Source organism: Microtus pennsylvanicus, chromosome 19 (assembly GCF_037038515.1).
Source record: "Microtus pennsylvanicus isolate mMicPen1 chromosome 19, mMicPen1.hap1, whole genome shotgun sequence".
Lineage (NCBI taxonomy): Eukaryota > Metazoa > Chordata > Mammalia > Rodentia > Cricetidae > Microtus > Microtus pennsylvanicus.
In genome coordinates this window covers 26,855,634-26,879,828 of record NC_134597.1, presented here as the reverse complement: position 1 = coordinate 26,879,828, position 24,195 = coordinate 26,855,634, and the positions used below count along the sequence as shown (strand labels likewise).

The window sequence follows — 24,195 nt, the reverse complement described above, 5'->3', positions numbered from 1 at the left end:
TCCCAGCTACCTGAAGAACTAAGGATATGGTTATTCTCTACATAGGATATTTTCTCAATATTTCTGATTGGGGTAGCTATGCGCAATAAAAGCACCATTTATGAATGGGTGATACCATTAAAACTGACTATAGAAACAAATATGACCCTAAAAACTAAAAAATTCATGTAAAAGCAATAGTTAATAAAAATCATTAAATGCATTGGTGATCAAAAATATTAATGACAGATCTACAGTGGACAAAGGAGTCATCTGGGAGCTTTTAGAAAATGAAGACAGAAAGCTGTGGCTGTCAAATACAGACCAGCCCAAAATGACCTAAACATAATAATAATGAAGTGCAACAGCTCACCCATAACACATCACTTGTTCTATGAGGTGATATAATCAAATGTCAGTACCAAATAAGTTTTCTTAAGTCAAAGCAGGAAAGAATCAAGGAGTGGAAGATTGACAAGCCCTGGGCCAGCTCTGCCCTCTGAAGCCTGCCCATTCATTTTCACACTGACTTGTAACTGCCCCTGCTATGACAGCCCCTGGGCCCTGTGCAAGCTACTGCCAGGAATTCCAAATGGAAAGGCAGACTCACAAAATGATCAAAGTGTCCCCAAGGAGGAAAAACAACAACAAATTCATTTATACTCATGCCCTAAAAATGGATTTTAACTCAATCTCTAGTGAAGAAAAGAGGATGCATTAACCTTCAGTGACATCTACATTCAGAAAATAAAAAATAATTTGGTAAACCACTGGCCCATCATATAGCCTTATCCCTTGAGGTAATTAAATCCAGCCAAAATATTTAAGCTTAAAAACTACTCACTGCACCTCCACACTTGACTTGCTTGTAGGAAATCACAAGAAGGGATTTAATTCATCTCCCAAAGACAAAATTATGCAACAATGGCAACTTCCAAAGACAACCAAAAAAATTTCTTTTGGAGAATGGGGTGATTTTCAAGACAGGGTTTCTCTGTAGCTTTGGAACCTGTCCTGGAACTAGCTCTTGTAGAGCAGGCTGGCCTCAAACTCAGAGATCCACCTGCCTCTGCCTCCCGAGTGCTTAGATTAAAGGAGTGCACAACCACCACCTGACTCAAAACAAAAATTTTAAACTTCAGGTAAGACAAAACCATGTCTGGCAAACAGTGCTCACATGTGGGAGCCCACAGAAGTGGGTCCATTCCACCGTGACTAGAGGTCAGAGAGCTCAGGCCTAGTCTTGCTCCTTCAAAGCTATTGACGAGAGGTTTGAATAAGGTGTGGATACTAACAAAGATATCTTGACTAGAATGTAATTACTTGGCATTTTGGGTATTATTACGGTCCACAGAAGTGGAGGATCTGTACCACCTCGACTAAAGGTCAGAGAGCTCAAGCCTATTCTTGCTCCTTCAAGGATGCTGACAGGGAGATTTGACGTAAGGTGTGACTACTAACAGGATGTGTTAACCTGGGTGTGGTTACTAAGTGTTCTGGGTATCATGAAAAAGGATTTTTCTTTCTTCCCCTCTTTTGGATTGGGGTATTTAAAGATAATAATAAACACAGGTGGATTCAGTATTCACTGGATTGCCCTCCCAATTCTATTCTATGTCTCTGTCTTTTTCTTTCTTATCTCTGTTCCTTCTGCCTAAAATTTCTAATCCATATGCCCCTACCATGGAACGTGTGAACCCCGTCAAGAATGGATCCCTACATTCACAGAAATTAATTTTAACAGTATCTATTTATTCTAATAATAGAGAAAAAACTCACATTAGATTTATATGGTGTTTAAATACAGCATTTGAGCAAGTGTTCTTCAACACAACATTGTCATTTAAACAACAAGCTTTCTGACTGTCCCCTTAAAACCAAATATAATTTACACACACACACACACACACACACACACACACACACATCAGGGTAGTCACAGAACTCCGAACTTAAAAACCTCAACATAAAAGACAATAGAAAATAGCCTCTGCGGTGATTTGAATGAGACTGACCCACAGTTCATATGTTTGAATGCTTGGTCTCCTGTTAGTGAAACTACTTAGGAAGGATTAGTAGATGTGGCCCTGTTGGAGGAGGTATATTATCAGAGGTGGCCTTTGAGGTTTCAAAAGTCCCCACGAGGCTCAATCTCACTCTTTCCTGTAGCTTGTGATCAGTTGTGCGCTGTTTGCTACTTCTGCAGTGCATTGCCTTCCTACCTGCTGCAGCGCTAGCTGCTGGGATATTTCTGTGACAGGTCTGAGCATGTTGCTGTTTGTTGGAATATGGAAGATTTGGAGACTTTGGATTAGGATAGCAGCTGAATACTTTAAGCAGGACTTAATGGAGATGATAGTAGTACTGACACCATGTAAACTATGAAGACCCAGCGCAAGAGGTTTCAGAGGAGAAGAAAAGTGACTGCTTCTGCCATTGTCCTGAAAATCTGCTAGAGGCTAAATTAAAGAGTTTTAGAATAATGGCTTTGGCAGAGGAAATCTCAATGTAGCCTAGTATTGATTGTGTGATAGGGTTATAGGTGATCAGGCGGATCCATGGCATCTCTCTGACTCCAAAGAGAGTATTTCCTTTCAAAGAGAAATACAAAATGAATAGTCTGAGGAGAAAAAGAGCACCAGGAAGTGTAATGGTGAAGGCAAATCTTGTGCTCAAGGAGATAAGAAGTTTAAAGAAAAGCCTGATGTTAAATGAAATCAAAAGAGTGGTAACCTCAGAGCAAGATCAGGCCCAGTTAATCCGGAAACCTGTGAAAGGAAAAGATCTGAGGGATTTCCTAATGCCTAAAAAAGAAAGAAAGCTATGTAAATGTTATTCAAGAAGGGGCACTGCTGTGGGAGTCCCCTCTGTATGCTGTGATTACCATTAATGATTAAAGAAAACTGCCTTGGCCTGTTTTTTTTTATTTTATTTATTTGTTTATTTATTTATTATGTATACAGTGTTCTGTCTGTGTGTATGTCTGCAGGCCAGAAGAGGGCACCAGACCCCATTACAGATGGTTGTGAGCCACCATGTGGTTGCTGGGAATTGAACTCAGGACCTTTGGAAGAGCAGGCAATGCTCTTAACCACTGAGCCATCTCTCCAGCCCCCTGCCTTGGCCTGTTGATAGGGCAGAACTTAAATAGGTGGGGGAAATTAAATTGAATGCTGGGAGAAAGAAGGTGAAGTCAGAGAGGTGCCATGGAGCCGCTGGAGATGTTACTTCCTTAACCACAGCTCCCCAAGCTGGCCTTACTCAGGGAAGCCCTCTGCACTGCACACGCGAGACAAATGCTGGTTAAAATCTTGCTGGTAAGCCACATCCCCATGGCAATACACAGATTAAGAGAAATGGGTTATATTAATATAAGAGTTAGCCAATAAGAAGCTAGAACTAATGGGTCAAGCAGTGATTTAATTAATACAGTTTCTGTGTGATTAGTTAGGGTCTAAGCTAGCCGGGAGGCCTCCCTGCTCCAACAGGGCACAGGTTCCAACCCCAGCAAGCATTAGAACTTGGCAGCACTGGCCAGGTGGTTCTGGATTTAGAATCAAGAGGATATAGGACATGGGTTGTGTAATCTTCCTCCCAAGTCATGGAAAGCCACTAGCGCCAGACCTGTGACAAGCGAGTCCCTACCCAGAGGCCCAGAGAGAACAGCTATGAAGGAGAAACCAAGATTGCATTAGAGACCCGAGATGCTGGAGGTGACACTGCTGCAGGGAGATAGCTGTGCACAGGAAGTGGAGCCAGCCCAAGAGAGGAAAGAGTGTTGCAAGACTGGAGGAACCCTCTAAAAATTTGGAGTTTGTCCTACAAGATCTCAATCTTGCTTTTGCTCAATATTTCCCTTCTATATCCCCTTTCCTCCTTTTTAGAATGGTCATGTATATTAGGTGCCATGGTATGTTGGAAATATGCAAGTTGCTTTTCCCCTGTGAGATTGCCTTGAGTCTCAGGGGAGACTTTGAACTTTTGAAACAGCATTGAAAATGAAAGTCTATGGAGACTTTTGAAGTTTAACTAAATGTATTTTGCATTATAATATGACTACAAGCCTATGGGGGTCAAGGAGTGGAATGTGATGTTTTGAATGAGAATGGCCCACTGGCTCAGACTTAGGAATGCTTGCTTCCCAGTTAGTGAAACTCTTGGGAAAGATTAGTAAGTGTGGCCTTGTTGGAGGAGGAGTGTCATTTCAAAAGCCCACACCAGGCCCACTTTGTCTATTTCTGCCTGCAATTTGAATATCACTGTGAGCTCTGAGCTACTGCTCCAGAACAATGCCTGCCTGACATCCACTGTCTGTCAAGATAACCATAAACTAACCCTGACCCTCTGAAACTGTAAGCAAGCCTCCAATTTAAGCTTCCTTTTATAATCAATCAGCCTTGGTCATGGTGTTTCAGCACAGCAACAGAACAATAACTAATATACGCTCTTATTTCTATAAAAAAAATACAAAAAAATTTTAGAGGCTTCAAAATTACTTACAAAGTTAAAATTACAGAAGTCAATCAAGCTTTTTAATATATAGAAAATGGCCATTTTATTAAATTAGTTCACAAAGTAAATCAGTTTTCCCATCACAGGAACAAAACACCAGAGATAAGCAACTTGTAAAGAGTAAATTTTTTTATTTTGGCTCATGGTTTCAGAAGTTTTCAGTCCTTGATGACCAACTTCTATTATTGTGGGTTTATGGCAGCACTAGATAGATAGATAGATAGATAGATAGATAGATAGATAGATAGATAGATAGATAGATAGATAGATAGATGATAGATAGAGAATATATGTATATGTGTGTGTATATATATATATAGAGAGAGAGAGACAGAGACAGAGAGAAACAGAGACAGAGAGGGAGACACAGAGAGAGAGAACAGGAACATGTGAAAGAAGGAAAGAGGACACCTGTTCACCTCACAAAGCCAAGAAACCAACACTCTCTTCCAGAGCACCTCGTCCCATGATTCTACCAATCCATCACTTCCTGATATTTCTACCACCCAAGAGTGTGCCACAGCCTGTTGGTCTTAAGGATATGAGTCTCTGAGGGAGTGAACTGACTCAGATGACTTATCAAATAACATGCCAATGAAGCAGTAAGAGAAATTTAAGATACTGCTATATTAAAAGATTAAAAAAAAAACAAGCTGGGTGGTGGCGATGCACTCCTTTAATCCCAGCACTTGGGAGGCAGAGGCAGGAAAATCTCTGTGAGTTCAAGGTCATCCTGGCCTACACAGTAAGTTCCAGGAGAGCCAGGGCTATACAGAGAAACCCTCTCCTGAAAAACAAAAAGAAAAGATACAAAAAAACAAACTGGCATCGGGAGGTTAGAATTATCAAAATCAGGTTCATAAATATGGCAGTCAATACTGAATAATGCCCCGTATAAAATTATAAAACTAGACAAACAACATTCAAAATGTAATTAGCAAATATCTAAGATCACATCACAGAACCAATCTTGTATATTCATAATCAAGTGGTTTAAATAAACTCCTAGAATTCTCCAACACACCACATCTGTCCTTAAAGTTAGATTATTACATAATGTAATGGTCTGTCCATCTGTCCTGTCCCTTTAAGAGACAAGCCCTGTCCACTCCCACCCCCACCCCACCCACCAAGGCAACCAGATCTTACTTCTACTTTCAGCCTGAGCTCTTTCCTTTTCATCTCTATCCTGAAGAGGCATCTTCTGCCTTTCTCCCTTCCCCCCATTTCTCCCCTTCCCTCCCTCCCTCCCTCCTCTTTCTCTCTCTCTCTCTCTCTCTCTCTCTCTGTTACTCTTTTTTTCTCTCTCTCTCTATTCTCCTTCCTTCTCCCCTTCCCCCGTTTTCCTTTCCCCTCCATAACCCACTAAATACTCACTTTCTCGGCATGGCATGCCTAATAAGTCTCTGTCTCTCACCCGCGTGGCTCCCTGCCTGGGACCAGCTGCCTTCGTGGCCTGCAGTGGGTCTCATGGCCCACTGCCCACTGCTGCCACTTGGGGACCTGTGGCGTTTTACCATAACACATAATAAAGAGTCAACTAAAATTATTTGCGTTTTTCTTACATATATATTTTTAAAATAAACAATGTAGTAAAGATAATAGATAATACTAATAGGGAACATTTTAAATACTTCCCGGAAATTTTTACACATTTTTTTGATCATATTCGCCCTCTGTCTCTGAACTCACCCTAAATATACCCCACTTCCCTTCCCACCCAATACTGTATCCTTCCCAACCCCTCCCCATCACCAGGGGCTCAAATGTTCTTAGATGCAAGGCCTACCATTGAAGCATGGTCAACTTATCCAATATAGTCCAAATATACAGTTACCAAACCAGAAGTTCAAAAGCCTGGTGGTGACATCTATGCCTACAAAAAATAAGGTCTTTGTAATGGAGGATGTAGTAGGCTACTGAACTGTACTGCTGCCATGATAGGCTCAGTAGAAACCAGCCAAAGAGTAGGCCTAAATTTCAGTTTACCCTAAGGCAACACCTGGTTCCCGCAGAGACCACAAACCGAGACTACCCAGGAACCACCCAGAAATAGGCCAATCAGCATGAAAGGAGAAAATATCCACCTTTCCGGGCTGGAGAGATGGCTCAGTGGTTAAGAGCATTTCCTGCTCTTCCAAAGGTCCTGAGTTCAATTCCCAGCAACCAGATGGTGGCTCACAACCATCTGTAATAAGGTCTAGTGCCCTCTTCTGGCCTGCAGGCATACACACAGATAGAATATTGTATATATAATAAATAAATAAATAAATATTTTTAAAAAAATATCCACCTTTCCATAAGAAATCCCTAACGTTCCAACCATAGTAGACAGGATTACTAGATGCCTTAGCCCAGCACATATGTATCCCCTTTCACCAAGACACCAGTAAACATTTACATGTCAGTTAATCAGGGATCCTAAACCTTAAAATCCCCTTACCCCCCAACCTCAACTATGATTTAAAAAAAAAAAACCTACCCCCACTCAAGCTCCACACTCTCTGTTCTCACCACTGCATTGGACACACAGAAGTCCAAGCTCGAGCTTGAATAAAGGCTCTTTGCTTTTGTATAAAAGTTCAGACTCCACAGTGGTTTGGGGGGAAACCCTGTGATCTGGGCATAACAATGCCATCTCATGAAAATATTCCTAAAAATACTTTAAGTACTAAAATTATCTTGATTAAAACTAGTCTCTGAACCAGCCCTAAATTTCCATAAATTGTGAATCTGAACTAAAAATTAACTTCTATCTTTCTTTTTCTATACACAAGACTTGCTTGTTTCAGATGTTCAGAACTGCCTTTCTCTGTGTGTCACAATTGTGGGTTTTGTCCTTAAAAACTCGAACCAACTGTAAATTGAGGCTGCTTTCTGCTAATCTGCTTGGGATAGTCCTGCTGGAGGTTAATAAAGACTCCATTCTACTTATTCAGACCTCTGGGAGTTTTTCTCTTCAGTACCCATAAACAAAGAACTACCATGGCTATCTGTTTCTTCCTACATTTTATTTCTCAATTTGATGGTAACATCAAAAACTGGAGATTATTATTCTACAGTTAGGGGTCTGTCTTTAATAACCCTTAAACTTTTAAGTAGCCAAAAAAAAATCTATTTTTTGTGCTGTGTCATAAATCAGTAGAAACATTTTAAAGAACACCGTGAAGCTGGCCATTATTACCAACTACTTCATTAAAGAAATGCTATAAAAGAATTTTTTTATTTGGATGAGGAGAGATTCTCAGAGGTAAATCTTATTAGCAACTATCTAAAAGAAATTAAGATACAAGCCAAAGAGGAGAAGAAGAAGAGAAGCAGGAGACTTCACCTCACTCCCCTGGTGGATCCTTACTCCCAAATGTCTACCTAGCTGTAGATGGAAGAGACACCACCTCCAAGCCTCCCTGTGGAGAGGCCCTGGTTCAGACCTCAAAGCAAGCATGAGACCAAGAATCCTACATCTTTCTGTTTCCAAATGCTTCTACTTTACTTCAGTTAATTCACAAAATTTTAAATATTTATCAGACAGGAACTAAGAAAAGCAACTGAACAGAGCTTTAAAGATAACAGATATTACTGCTTTCATGGGTCATAATGATCAAATATTGGCTATTTAGCTTATTTCAACTTGTGAAAAATCACCAGACTCACAATTAGTAGAAACAAAGAAAAATCTTGCTATCCCACAAAGAAAGACGCAAAGCAAAAGTAACATGGAAAAGCAATTGTTTTTCAAAAGGGGTATACCAGAAACCAAATCAGTCTAGCAAACATACCAAGAGCCAAGAAGGCTTCTATCTATTATCCCTAAATGGTGGTTCACTACTTAGGGACCTGTTAGCTCAAGTCTATAGACAGGCATAGCTGGACAGGTGGCTAAGCAAAGGTATCTTTTTTGTGTAAAGTTGATATGCTTCTGTGCAAGATTGTGGTTTTCAGAGAGTCTTTGTAATCCTTCTTCCATTCTTAGTTTTAGGCTGTCTGTCATCCCACTGGTGAGAGCTGAACTACACAATCTTAAGTGACTAGCTCATCCGCAGGGGAGAAGAAGTGGAATCCTTGTCAGTGATAACCACTTTTGATAAAATTTTTAAAAAATGAAGTTTCTCCTACAATTAAGTCATTTATACCAGACTCTAGCAAAGCACAGAGGCCAAAATGGAGAGTCTTCACTCATGTGGAACCAAGAATGAAAAAAAGGTTACAAAGACTCACTGAAAACCACATCTTGCAAAAGAACACATCAACTTTACACAAAAAAAGATACCTTTGCTTAGCCACCTGTCCAGCTACTGCCTGTTTATAGACTTGAGCTGGCACGTCCCTGGTTAGTGATCCTTGTGGCCAAAGACAATAGTTTTGAAACAATTTGGATAACCTTTCTAGTGTAACCTTGCAAAGATCTAGTCTTTGCCTCCTAGAATATGCCTGTGATTTGTGAAAGCATGTATAGCTGGGAATAAGTAAGCCCACTTATTCCTGAGGAAATATATTTGTTTGGAAAGCCATTCTACCTGTTATTATTTTGTCCGCTAAACCTAACAATTTCAGGAGCAAAGACTAAAAGCTTTGGTGTATCTGGGAAGTCATATTGTAAAATATTTTATATAACTCTGAAGAGTACCCCTTCCTGAAATTTGTACTAAAACCTTTCCTTAATGAATTCCCACTTTGCTAAATACACACATGCAACACAACTCTGTGTATGTAACTGTACAGGTGAATTAGGAATATTTTTTACTAATAGACTATAACACCACAAGTAAGAGATATGAAGTGGAAAAAGTAAATTTCAGTTGTTGTCACTCACTCAACTTTTGACTATGACAGCACTTATGGTTACAAGTGCTACTCCATGAAGAAAATGTTAGGTAGGAGTAAAAAGAGTGAGGCGTATATAAAGAGACTAAATGGAGTCCATTCAGGGCTCAGAGCAATAATGAAGTTTTGGGGAGGTCTTAAGGGTGTATAGGAAAAGCAATCTCTAATGCTAGCTTCCCTCTAGAGGAAGGTTTTATTTGTTGTTGGTGGTGGTGGTTTGGTTGTTTTGTGTTTTTGTTTTTTGTTCTCTGTGGTTATGCGTTGTCAGTTTCTGAAGGCCTCAGGGTTTCTGACAGTTGGCCTGAGACAGACTTCCCGGGATAGCTGAGGTAGCTGTGGTACAGAGCAAGGACAAGTGCCTGGAGCAAGAACATCTTTTCCCACTAAGTCCTCAGCCTGTATGCTAATCAACAGTGATCAGGTCAGACAATCAAAACTGCCCATTCTTAAACCAGTCTGATAACACAGCATTGATCTGACCTATTCAGGGCCCCATCTCCCTCAGGAAGCCCAATATCTCCCATGCAGACTCAGCATGCTCTCACCATTACAAACAAGACGCTGTCTAGCTCCACTCTCCTTTCATTACTGCCAGGGTTATTGCATGTTTTTATTTAATAAACCTTCATCAGCTCAAATGAAGGGTTGTTATTAGTTGAGCTAACAACCAAATGATAATGCCCCAGAGAGATCTCAGTGCTTGTTGGTGCATTAACAAAGAGAGAAGGGGGGCTGAGGTCAAGCACACCTCAAGTAAATGAGGTGATATTGGGTACTCAGGGCTTAATGCAATAGACTGCCTGAGAGATAATGGAATTTACAGAATAAAGCAAATAATATGAAGTTATTGATAAGTGAATAAAGGAAGGAAAATAAAGTATCAGCAAAATGAAAGCCCATCTGTGAATTTCTTCTTTAGACTCTCTTCAAATCTATCTCAAAAAACAAAGTCCAAAGAAACCAAATGAGAACTGTAGTTTCATCAAAGATCTCACCACATTACTACCTTACAAACCAGACTGTTCTTAAATTTTGTTTGGACAAGCACTCCATTTAAGTTTTTGTTTCTTTTTTGATCCCTCTATCATGTATTCTGCCACAAATAATTCTCAAACTTCATTAAAGCAAAATTTTTCTTCTTTTTTAATATCTGCCTTGAAGCAAGGCCAATTGGGTCTTCTAAGAAATTCCATCAGCCCAGCCTTCACAGAATAACATTAGTTGAGAGGTAAAATGTATGAACCTTCTATATTATATGAGATCTTTAAAGGTTAACTAGGTGCCTATCTTGATTTTACATGGGGAGGGAGGGTGATATTGTTTCCTTAAGCTTTATTTGCCTTCCAAACTCCAAAAGCAATAAATTTTTAATCAAGAGAACTTGAAAGACACAAAAATTCACAAAGGAGAACTTCATTCATCAGAAGTTCTTAAGCATGTCTTTCTTTTTTCATTTTGTAATAATTTAGAAACATTAGCACATAATAAAAAATCTATCAATGTATTGTGTTATCATAACAGTTTATACCAAGAGTACATCAAAAATGACTTAAACAAACTCCCTATCTCTAATTCATTGCAAATGTCATACTCTCACAAATCTTACTATGATAGTTATATCCATATAAACAGGTGCCCTTGAACACAGAATAGTTGAAAAATCTTCTTTAACATAAAATTCTACAAAAAGAATTCAGATTCAGGGGTTCTGAGACATAAAATCAAATTAGGAGTCTTATTTATTCTAAAAAGCCTTACCTAAAATAAATAAACAAATGAAGTCTTACTTTCCTAATTAAACTACATTTAACACCTTATTGAATGAAAAAAGAGATTAAAAAAAAAAAGACATAACTGCTCCTAGGTACTGTGGAGGAATTTGCTGTACATAAAAGGGAGAGCATAGCCCGAGGCAGGGACATCTGGGAGAGTCCAGAGTGAACATGACCAGACAGCATTGGACCTTGTGGGGTTGGAGAGAGAGACAAGAAAGAGCCTCAGACCAAGAGGGGGTGGCTTGGGCTAAAAGACTGGCCAAGAGTAGATGAAAAAGACCAGGTAACCATATGGCTGGATAAGGGAACAGCAGCTGAGGGAAGGACAGCCCAGCTCCTGGGCTAGAGAAGCTCAAGGGTATGTAGGTATGAGGTATGCCAGCCAGGAGGGCCTGAAACACATAAAGACTGAGGGACGCAGGGAGAACTTGGCAGCCAGGCCATATTTTGCTTTGATATGTGTTTTGATATGTTTTGATATGTTAATGAAACCTCAGTTAGCCTTTTGTCCCAGGGTTTGGGACCTAACACGAAAAAGAATTGTAAACTGCATACAGGAAAGCTGGGGGGGGGGGGGGCTGGGGGGGGTGGAGATCCCTTGTTTGAATCCTGTGTTCCTTTCAATTCTCAGTTCTCACCAGCACTCTCTGAAGAGTATGCAAGTGTAAATTTTTCCTAAAGCAGAACACTGGGAAAGACATTCTCTTTTAACAAGTGTCCCAATCACTTGAACTTACATAGCAACTTATTTGTTATTCTGAGACAAGAAAAAGTTTTAGAACAACACTCCTAGGAGATCTCAGAGCATCTCTTCAAACTCACACTTAATCCAGACCATTTCAACCGTATTTTGCATGTGCCCATAAACCCACTGGAAATGCTGAGCAGTCTCACCAGCCCTTTACTAACAAACATTCTGAATATCCCCTAAAGGAAAGAGGGTGTTTCATATTAACAGCTAGGGAAACACAACTAATAAGAATCAGGACGAACCTCAGAGAAAAACAGACATTGTAACACGTTAATTCTATCCTGTCAAGGTAAGTAAAAATTACTAAGCATTCTCAGACCATAATCAGGTTGACACACATACATCTATCAACAATGCATGTTGCCATCATTTAAACTGGCACAAAGATCTGATTCACATCTGGCTGAAGATCAACCAGTCAAATATCTGTTTCGAGAAGCCCATAGGTGAAACTGAAACCAAAATGTAATGGCTAACAACAAATAACTTGGGCATTATTCTGGACCACTCCTCCTCTAAACTCAAGTGTGTAAACACGCGGATAGTTTGCCTGACTAAACATGTGTACCTAGTGACGCTGGCATCAGGACAGAAATGCTGCTTGCTCAGTGTCAACAAGTCCAGGACTACCAGTAATCTGTTCTTTTTATTTTGTGCTTGGTAATAGTGATAACAATGATGGCACCTATAGCGTTTTAAATCTTTATACTGATTGACATTTGATAGAGTACACCTTGCATGCAATAGTTCACCTTTATTATCACAACAACTCAATAGTGTTTATCATTTTTATAGATAATGATACCAAGAATCCACCTGTGGAGACAAGACCAGAACCTAGAACATCTTAGACTGAAACCCTTTTTGTTTTGTTTCCACTTTGTCACACGAAACACAGCCATCCTGTGTCAAGCAGTAAAGTTGTACCCCAATGTCAATCCACCAAAGCCAAACGGTAAATCAGACCAACAGCAAAGATGCAAGGGATACATGAGCAAGATTGGAGTCTTAAGAGTACACAGTCCAAACCTGTTGAATCACCTAGTTGAACTATTACACTAAGCTCTTTTAAACCGCATAATCTGACTCTAACATCAGAATAGAAGCCAGGTGGTCATCACCTATACCCAACCCACAATAGGGGATGGCAACAAAGCACCTCCAAACATTTCTACATGAATGTAAATATCACTAATGTAGTTTTACACAAATACTTGCTTTGCAACTATTAATATTTTGAGTTGGTATTAAATAAAGGCAAGGGCAATGAGTCTTGCTCCATTCTACCAAGTTAAACGCTACACCATGAATTTCAAACTTAGCCAAAAACTTGTCCAAAATGACCAAAGCCAGTAGCTATACAACCAGTCTGGGTTGTGGCCTACACTTTAGAATTCTTGGGAGATCCTCCAATGGACAGTTTAGAAATCACTACTCCAGACAAATTAAATGAAAAGTGCTAAACCTCGTAAGGGGTCACACAATGAAACAGAATTTCTATTCATTTTAAAAATAAAAGAAGTAGCCAGGTGGTGGTGGCACATGCCTTTAATCTCAGCACTGACAAGGCAGATGCAGGCAGATCTTGTTTAGTTCAAGGCCACCCTGGTCTACAGAGTGAGTTCCAGAACAGCCAGGCTACACATTGAAACCCTGTCTCCAAAAAAAAACAAAAAACAAAAAAAAAACAAAAAACAAAAAAAAAAAACAAGAGATAAATGAATAGCAGATATAAGAAAAGCAAAAATTAAGAATTAAGATACCTACCAGATCATCTGATTTTTAGAAACTCCAGCCATCAAAGTCAAATATTAAAAAAAAAAAAAGTTTGAGCTGAAGGAAAAATGGTTACTAAAAAGCTCTGCAATTTTATTCTGTAATAAAAAATTAACTGCAGCTACTACAAACCTATTCGTTAATTTGGTACACAAAAGTCAACTCATTTAATAACTTTATTTGTAGCTTTTCCTAACCTATCAAACAGAAGTTTGAGGGAATGGGGACTTTCAAATGTGGCTAAAAGTAGCCTCAGAGGATTACCCCAAAATAACAAGCCAAATTAAGCCTGCCCCACTCTCCCTAGTAGCCCTTTCTTCCTGCATGTCCCCCACTGTACTGATCCCAACCAGAACACTGTTTCCCGTCTCTCACTCAGCACATGACCTCTTCCAAAGTAAAGACCACCTTCACAGACAACAGGCCAATAATGGAAGCAATCAGCAACGCCATCACCATCTGTAATTCTAATTCCAGGGAATCTGATGTCCTTTACTGGCCTCTGTGAGCACCACACATACAAGGAGCAAAGATACACATACACGCAAAACACCAATACATATAAAATAAATTTTTAAATTTAAAAAAATTCTCATCTTTTATTCAGTTACTAAATTTGTGTCATATTGCTTCTTCCCTGACAAATTAATACTATACAATGTTAGCCTCAAAAGTTGATCCTGAAATTATGAACACAGGGGCTATGATAATAGCTATGATTATCACAGTACTCATCCCTGACATATTTTCAATGTGCTGAGGGGAAACCCATACAGAATTCTAGAATGTTTGTGCAGTCACCGAGCCACTGCCGGGTTGATGCCCATAAGCCCACTCTATGTCCAACTCCTGATATCCATGATGCTTTTACATCAAGAGTGACAATAATAAAAAAAACTCTCAAACCAGGGAAACTGAACTTACATTTGCCTGGTTTTGTTACTTTCATCACTTGAGAGTCGATGCATGATCACCTCCTCCCAGTCCATAAGGAAGAGAAAACAAGTTCAGTATGTCTGCAATTTCAATTTCACTGGCACAAAAACGAACAGTCTCTGTGGTTCATCATCCCTGAGATCTAAACCAGAAAGAATAGCTGAAACCAGCTAAAAATCAAATCAATGTTATTAATAAGCCATTTCCAACTGAAACTGGCTTATATCTAATGATAATGACTAACAGGTTAGCATATTTAGTTACCTACTGCTTACAACACATGATTAAACATGTAGTTGTAATGAATTTCCCATGAAAATTTACTTGCTATAGGCTGAATGAGGAATTAATGACAGAGAACTTGAATTCCATCCATGCCAATTCCCAGAAATATGGCCTAGAACTTTTGATCTTGATCATCCATCTGAGCATGTGCTAAGGAATACTAGAACTCTAACTACAAAGCTAGTCGTGCCATTGCTGATGGCAAGAGTGCTACCCCTAGGGGCAAACTCTCTGGCACCAGCGCCATGACTGGCATAGAGTGCTTTATGTTCCCATCTCCACCCCCACATACAGCAGGCTGCTGCTGAACCTGCACGGGGTCTGAGGGCAAAGTGCTGCAGGGCCCCATCTCTACTGTGCCTATTGGTGCCAGAGGCCTTGACAAGAGCAGAGCTGACACAGCAGTGCCCGAGGAAACATTAGCACATTCCCAAAACACCACTCCCACCACTGGAGTGGCCATAAAGAGGCACCCAACCCCAACTACTGATTTTACCACCCAACATGACCCCTCCAAATAGTGGGTCTGTCTAACCTATTACAACACACACTGCACTTAAAACCACTAGTTACAGTTAAAAATGCTTTACCAAGATTACATTGTGGTGCCCAACTGGCACCAAAGCTAACCAAATACCACAAGACATAAAATCTAAAGAAAGCTACTTATAATAAAAGCCACCTTATACAAAAGACAGAGCGAAGTGATGCAGCAAAAGTGAAAATATCAGTGTAGAATCATAGGACATGTAAAAAGACAAAGTAACAGATGCCTTCAAAGAAAAGAAAAACTATCAACAAATTTCGAAGAAAATGATACTTAAAAAATGCCTACTTTTTTTTAATGAGAATATGGAAAATCAGTGAGGATTAAAAAGATACAAAAAAAAAAGTCAGAAAGAGGTACTTGTCAGTACCCAGGAGGCAGAAGCTGGTAGATCTCTGTGAGTTTGAGACCAACCTGCTGTACAGAGCTAGTTCCAGTACAGTCAGGGCTGTTACACAGAAAAAAACCTGTCATGAAAAACCAAAAAAAAAAAAAAAAATGATTGAACAAAATTAGAAAAACAATTCATGACAAGTGACATATTCAGCAGAAAGAAATCTTGCAAAAGAACCAAATAGAAATCTTAAAAATGGCAACCATAATAAATAAAAGTTAAAAATTCAGTTGGAAGTCTTAACAGTAGACTAAGCCAAACATAAGAATACAAAACTTTAAAATACCGATCTTGTGAAACAGCCTAGTCAGACTAGTGGGCTGTGGGATCATCAAGAAATATAAAGAAGCTAATTACCTATACTGTATAATGTTTCAAATTATCACACCAAATAAAAATGTACAATTAAAATAATGAGCTAGTCTTACATTCAGGTAATATTCATGTTGACTAAAAAGGTGAAAAATGCTTACTCTAGCCCTACTTCAACATACTACCAACTCAAAATAAGTCCACCTCCAGACCAAATTTTGAGATTATAACATACCCTTTCCTACACTACCAATTTAAAGACTAAATAACTATCAATATTTAAAGAATTTATAATGTGCACTTGTGATTACTTTAAATCTTTCAACAAACCTCGGAGGTATATAGTAGTGTTCTTAACTCAAACGGTTAGTAAAGGTAAATGACTTGGCCACAAATCATTCTGCTGCTAAGAGTCAAAGCTAAGAGATTCAAGTCTAGGTCTTCCATGCTGTCAGATACGGCTCTCAATATCATTAAACAAGTTCAAAGAATCATATGAACTGAAAATACTACTGTATTTTTATTACAGAATTCTAGGAAACTACTCAATTAAATAGCTGCCTATCTCAGATAAGGTCATATTTTCAAAGTATAAGGAAAATAACTCCATTACACAATGCTCATAGAAAGGTATCCCAAGATCCTTTGGGGGAAAGAGAACTACATAAATATGTTATTATAATTATCATAATAATCCTCATTTAACTATATAGCTATGGATTCTTTTTGTAAAGGCATAAAAATAAAGACAAAATGATTAAAAAGACATTCAAAATCTCTACAATCTCAGACAGGCTTAGAAATGAAAATTTATTTTAGTCACAAGCCTTGTGTGACTGTCAGCTAAAGTGCCTCTAAACGACTCACACTGGTTTGGCTTCTACTGATTGAATGCAATTATAAATTGACTTCTATGGCTGATAAATCAGAACTTGTGTAAGTGGTTTTCAAAGCGCTCCCTGCAATTTTCATATGATGCAGACTTCTACACACAAATTCTCCCTGGGAAAAAAAAAGTTTATAAAAATATTAACTCTCATGAAATACCTTCCTGGTTACTCATGCCACTGGGAAGAAACTGCTTTTCTTATATTAATAATTGTTTCTAGAATTAATCAGTCATTGTACATTAAAACCAGCAGCTGGAGTGTTTTGAGTGATAATGAAACCTGTAACAAGGCATCTTCAGCCGTCTTTTCAAGACAATAAGGGAATTAAAATTTCAATTTAAATGCAGAGGTTTGAAACACGCTTCACTGGCAAAATTACTTCAATTAATGTGAGTGGAATACAAAGGGCAGACTGCAGAAATGTGGTGCAGCAACCAGAAATTATGTCATTAATGTGCTTGCAGCAACCAGCACAGTGCTGCACAGGTCTAATTTAAACCATACATATCACAACGCTACAGGCTACAATATTAATCAAGCCTCTGATTTCTATGTGGCTTCTTGTTGGATCATTTTTAGCTTTTCATAAGCCAACAGTAACTGTTTACTTTAAAGAAGGAACAAAAGGATGGGCCCATTTGCAGACATTACCTGTCATGACAATTTAATTATTTTATGAAATAGTCTGGTTATCATATCAAAAGAAAAAATGAAATTCCAACTAGAAGCCAAGCCTACAGCTAGAAGGCAGGTCAAATTTTAAAAGAGGAATGGCAGGAGGTGGCAAGAGCCATGGGTCACCACTGATTTATTTACTGTGGGTTTATTAACCTATACTGTGGAGGGGATCAAATTACTACATATCTGTGTCTGCACCTGCCTTAAAATGAAAATGCAAAGTCTTCTGTCAAACAAATCCAAGGAAAGCAGTGGGGCTTGAAAGACTGGATGGTTTGTCTTTACTTCCCTCTGATGCATTTTAGTGATGATTTCCTTATGGACCCTGCATTTTCCTTAGGTACATTTTATTTGTAACAGCACATAGCCATGGAGAAAGGAAATGTAATTATTTTTCATATGAGGCCCAGAAAAACAGTAGTTGCAGAGCTCATACTACACTCTTATATACACAAGACTGTTGAAGAATATTCCCAACCTTTTGTGGACAGAATAGACAAATTGTTGTACATTTGGGTATACCAACTTCCTGAATCAAGCACAATTACCTCTTCTATAAAATAGAAATGAGACCAGAAATCCATCTATCCCAGCTGGAAGAGTGAAAGGAGTAGATCCATTTCCCATACTTAATATCAGCACAAAGTAGGTGTATAACCATATTAGCTCTGATGAAGTTGTTTTGCTAATTTAAATATTACAAAAGGTTAGGAATCTGAGTAACTTGTCAAAAAAATAAAAATAAATTCACCAATCAAAGGAAATAAATCACAGTTCCTGTAAAAAAAAATACCTTTAAGAAATGTCATTTCCTCTATGTATTAAAGTCTTTCACATAGTTAACCACCTGGATAATGATTTGTTAACTCTGACTCTAAGAACATCACTGTAGTAGGAAGGGGCGGGCAAAAATGGGTAAGATATAAACTCCACAATCAGTGATCTACCACATATATAAAAGCAATTATATGATAATGAAATCCATGTTGCTTATGAAAACATAAAGAAAAGCATATATATCTGAGATAGTCAGAAAACTGAGTAAAATTTAAGCCAAGTCTTAGAAGACAGTATTGGGAATCACTCCAGGAAAATACATAGTCAATTAATAAAAAAAGAAAAAGAAAACAAAATGGCTCATCAGGTAAAGGTCATTTGTTGTTCCATCTCAGAGGGTAAAGGCATAGAAATTACTTTTGAAGGCTATCTTCTGATGCACAAAAATAGATTGAGACCTTTAAAGAAAGCTGCACCCATCAAAGAGGAGAAACTATGTGGAGCCCAGTCCCAACTCATACATCCACAACACAACTTCTGTACCTAAGGCTCAGGGATTTTAGTGTAAGGGGGTAGAAAGATTTTAAGAACCAGAGAAACAGGGAAGTTTGCTGTGAGATTGTATCTCCTAGAAATATCAGAGAAGCTACACTCACTAACATGGTTGCCTAAACAGAATCTGAACATGCAAAATTCGAGAAGTCATTGTTTTTTACCGCAGCGTAGTACTCTAATGTGTATATATTCCACACTTTCTTCATCCATTCTTCCATTGAAGGGCATCTAGGTTGTTTCCAGGTTCTGGCTATTACAAATAATACTGCTATGAACATAGTTGAAGAAATGCTTTTGTCATATGATCGGGCATCTCTTGGGTATATTCCTAAGAGTGGTATTGCTTGGGCCAGGGGTAGGTTGATCCCGAATTTCCTGAGAAACCGAAACACTGATTTCCAAAGTGGTTGCACAAGATTGCATTCCCACCAGCAATGGATGAGTGTACCCCTTCCTCCACAGCCTCTCCAGCAAAGGCTATCATTGGTGTTTTTGATTATAGCCATTCTGACAGGTGTAAGATGATATCTCAAAGTTGTTTTGATTTGCATTTCCCTGATTGCTAAGGAGGTTGAGGATGACATTAAGTATCTTTTAGCCATTTGAACTTGTTCTGTTGAGAATTCTCTGTTCAGTTCAGTGCCCCATTTTTATAGCAATACTGACGAATATCTTGCATATCACCATAGAACCTTCATCTGGTGATGGATGGAGATAGAGACAGAGACCCACCACACTGGAGCACTGGACTGAGCTCCCAAGGTCCCAATGAGGAGCGGAAGGAGGGAGAAGATGAGCAAGGAAGTCAGGACCACGGGGGGTGCACCCAACCACTGAGACAGTGGGGCTGATCTATTGGGAGCTCACCAAGGCCAGCTGGACTATGACTGAAAAAGCATGGGATAAAAACTGAACATGGCGAACAATGAGGGCTGATGAGAAGCCAAGGACAATGGCACGGGGTTTTGATCCTACTTCATGTTCTGGCTTTGTGGGAGCCTAGCCAGTTTGGGTGTTCACCTTCCTAGACATGGACGGAAGGGGGAGGACCTTGGACTTTCCACAGGGCAGGGAACCCTGACTGTTCTTTGGACTGGAGAGGGAGGGGAAGAGGAGTGGGGGGAGGGGGAGAAGGGTGGGAGGAGGGGGAGGGAAATGGGAGGCTGGGAGGAGGGGGAAACTTTTTTTTTGCCTTTTCTCAATAAAAAACATAAAATATAAAAAAAAAAAAAAACAGAACCTGAACAAAGATGACTGCAACAGACATGATAACAGAAGGGGAAGAAACTCATGATGCTCTTAACCCTAGGCGATTAAGGAATATGGAGAGTGGGAGAAATAATCCTCCCAGGAAAAAGGCCCCAATTTGATTACCCCAACCCAAGTGGTCAGCCCTGAAATTATATGCATACAAATAACATTATAAAAATTGAGCAGAATGTGCTGCCATACTTAGGAATACATATACACACACACGCACACACACGCACACACACACACACACACACACACACACAAATACATATAGAAAGGATTAGAGGGAGAAAAGGAAAGGGAACACATGATATAATTGTGTTTAAATTTCAAAAAACAAATATTTTCAAATGAAAAAATGTTAAATGTTACTTTATCTTTATATATAACAAATAATAACACTATAATTAATAAAAAAGCTATTTTTTGTTGTTGTTTTGGGGCTTTTGTGTTTTTTGTTCATTTAATTGGTTGGTTGGGGTTTTGTTTGTTTGTTTGTTGTTTTGAGACAGGGTTTCTCTGTGTAGCTTTGGCTGTCCTGAAACTTGCTCTGTAGACCAGGCGGCCTTTAACACACAGAGATCCATCAGCCTCTGCCTCCCAAATGCTGGTATTAAAGGTGTGTGCCACCACTGCCCAGCAAAGATGTATTTATTATTATGTATACAGCGTTTTGCCTGCCTGTATATCTGCACACCAGAAGACGACACCAGTTCTCATTAAAGATGGTTGTGAGCCACCATGTGGTTGCTGGGAATTGAATTCAGGATCTCTGAAAGAACAGCCAGTGCTCTTAACCTCTGAGCCATAGGTGGTACATTAAATTTAATGGAATATATATTCCATTATACATGTTATATATATATATATATATGTGTGTGTGTAATACTTGTAAGAAATATAATGCTAAGCATAATCAAAAGTCATAATAGGCACAGGTTCACTGATATGAAGACAAGATTGCTAACACACAAATCTCTTAAAGTCAATGAAATTCTTTTCATCTTTTTGTGATATTTTACAAAACAGATACTATGTTTACCATGGAAGAAGAGAGGACCAAAAGAGTATAAGCAATTTAGAACAAAATGAAGGACCATTTTTACTGCATTTCAAGATAATATTACAAAGTTATAGTAATTAAAAGGCCATGATTTTTGTACATGAATAGGCAAGACCAACTGAACAAAATGAAAACCTGGAGATACATACATATGTGAAAATTTGGAATGTGATAAACAATATTATAAATCAAGAGAAGGATTCAATAAATGCATAGTCAAGAGAGGACAAAGAGCAAAAGTAAAACTAAATCCTATCCTGAAACTTGCTCTGTAGACCAGGCTGGCCTTTAACACACAGAGATCTTATTTAGAATAGCATAAATAAGAATGGGTTAAAGAACAAAATAAAAAATTCTCTAAATGACAAAAGGATAGAAATTTCTCCCTAAATTGCATGCCTTAAATAAGCAATGTTCAGATATTTTGCATTAAAAATGTTGTAAGAGAAGCTAACATAAACAAAACACCAACTGAAAAGCGATATTTATAGCCCATGTAGCAAACAAAGGATTAGTATTCAAAATACAAAAACAACTAAAATGGAGGAAAAGAAACAATGTATCTTACACATACCTTCTGGGAAAGGGGACTGTTTATCCCCTTCCCTCACCCCAAACACAAAGATTCTAGCTAGTATTTATGATCACTATACCTATCCGGTTAAGCGTAGGTCTTAGACTTTTATTAATTAGTAAAAAAGATTATAAATAAATAGGTTATTCTCTTCTACAACTGAATAGATGAAGTATATGGCTTATACTTCTTGTTCTCTCCCACCAAAACACAAACACCCAACTCTAACCCACATATAGTTAAAACAAGTTGTCTTGGTTGGCTTTCTGTTGCTATAACAAACAAAATTAAAAGCAACTTGGAGAGAAAAAAAAGGTTCATATTAGCACACATCATTAAGGGAGACCAACACAGGATGTACAAGTATGAACTTGAAACAGAAACCAGTGAAAGAAGGGTTTGAAATGCTGGATGGTTATTATCTATATGTTTTCTGCCCTTTGAACCAAGGCAAGAAATATAGCGGGAAGAAATCAGTATTAAAATCATGTTGAAATGGTAATGAGAGATTGTTTTTAGCTTTGGAGGACGATCATGGATCTCATTTTAGAGAATGAAATTTTTGTGACATAGACCTGAAGATTTGTAAGGTTAGGTGTTCCATAAAGGTTTTGAAGTTATTTTTGATTGATTATAGCTTTGTTTTGTTTCTTTCACCTGGTAAGAAAGAAAATGACTTCTTTGATATTAATTTTAGAAATACCTTTACAGAGCTGGAGTGCTCTGTGACATGGCCTTTACTGTCTTAGTCCATGGTGTCCTTACACCTACTGAATTAATGGAGTTCCTACAGGCTGCAATTTGTGGTGACTGTCAAGCCAGACTTTGCACCCTCTTGGTCCTGACTTTTCCAGGGCTGGTGGCTTTTTTGGAGGGCTGCCTATTTACACACAACCATATCTATTTTCATCTCTGTAGAAGTCTATATAAGCCCAACATCAGCTGTGCTGGATTTGAATTTTTCTATTATCCACAATGGAGTCAAGTTCTTTACAAAATATATTGGGGAAAACTCTGATGGACTTGGTGGGAACACTGATTCACTTCCATTAAGAATTTTGCTGGAAGTTTACTGTAAGAAGTGTTAAGAAATTTGGTAACCGAAGAATGAGAAGTGCCCTAATATTTTATCACATATTAGTTATAAGTCAACTGAATCATCAGTTTTAACAGTGCAAAGAGTATTGGTGTAATAAGAGCGTCTTTCTGTAGTAAAAGAATTATTATTGTTATTATTTTAGCTCTGTGTGTGTGGTTGTTGGTGGGTTTTTTGGTACTTGCCATTGAATGCAGGGCCTTGCACATGATTGGTAAGCACTCTGCCCTTTACCACTAAGCTATGTGTCTTCAGCCCTTTTTTTATTTCAATTTTTTACTCCCCAAGACAGGGTTTCTCTGTATAGCCCTGGATTTCCTGGAACTCATTCTGTAGACCAGGCTGTTCTTGAACTCACAGAGATCTGTCTGTCTGTCTCCCAAGTGCTGGGATTAAAGGCATGTGCCAATGCTACCTGGCATCTACCCAGTTTTTTGAGATAGGGTCTTACTCATTTGTCAAGATTGTCTCAAACTCTTTCTGTAGCCTGAGTGGACCTTGGATTTGTAGTTTTGTGGTCTCAGCCTTGAGATCAGCCAGGATCACAGCCAGGTCTAGCTTGTTCCCAGCATCTTATCAGGGGACATCTTAGTTCATAATGACAGGGCTGTACAACAGTAAAACCTACTTTTCAGTATTAGTGTTCATTTATATATATCTTTGCTAATTTACCAAGATTTAGCTATTCGAAAAGATAAGCTTATATATGTTTATGGAACATATATATTGCTACTTTTATCACTGAGTTACTGTTTTGGTGTGTGCTTTTAATTAAATGGCATGTATTAGAATAGGTTGTATGGGCTTATTTAGGTTAATTCTGTTCATTTTAGGACTTCAGAATATTCTTTTATGGCCTAATTCATTTATTTAAAGGCTTAAAATGAGTAGTGACCTTTCCTTAACTAATTTTTGCTCAGGTCTTAATTAAATAACTTCACTAAATTCTTTGTTGTAAGTTGTAGAAATTAAACTTTGTTTTTCCTTGATGTAACAAACACCTGAGATAAATCAGCTCATGAGAAGGATCAGGTTTGTTTTGGTTTATAGTTTAAGAGGTTTCAGTTCATGGTTATTTGGACAAGGTATTTCACCATCTTGGGAGCATGTGGCAGAGGAAATCACTCATTTATTGTGACCAAGAAGCAAAAAGAGAGTCAGAAAGTGACTGGAGTCCTTTAAAGTTATGCCTCCAATGGCCTAACTTTCAAGGTTCC

General features: G+C 38.5%; 1 protein-coding gene across 2 annotated transcripts in view; it reads right to left on the bottom strand.

The window, feature by feature from the left end:
• Nucleotides 1-24,195, bottom strand: part of Exoc4 (exocyst complex component 4) — a 716,316-nt gene that overhangs the window by 662,809 nt on the left and 29,312 nt on the right. The window lies entirely within an intron of this gene.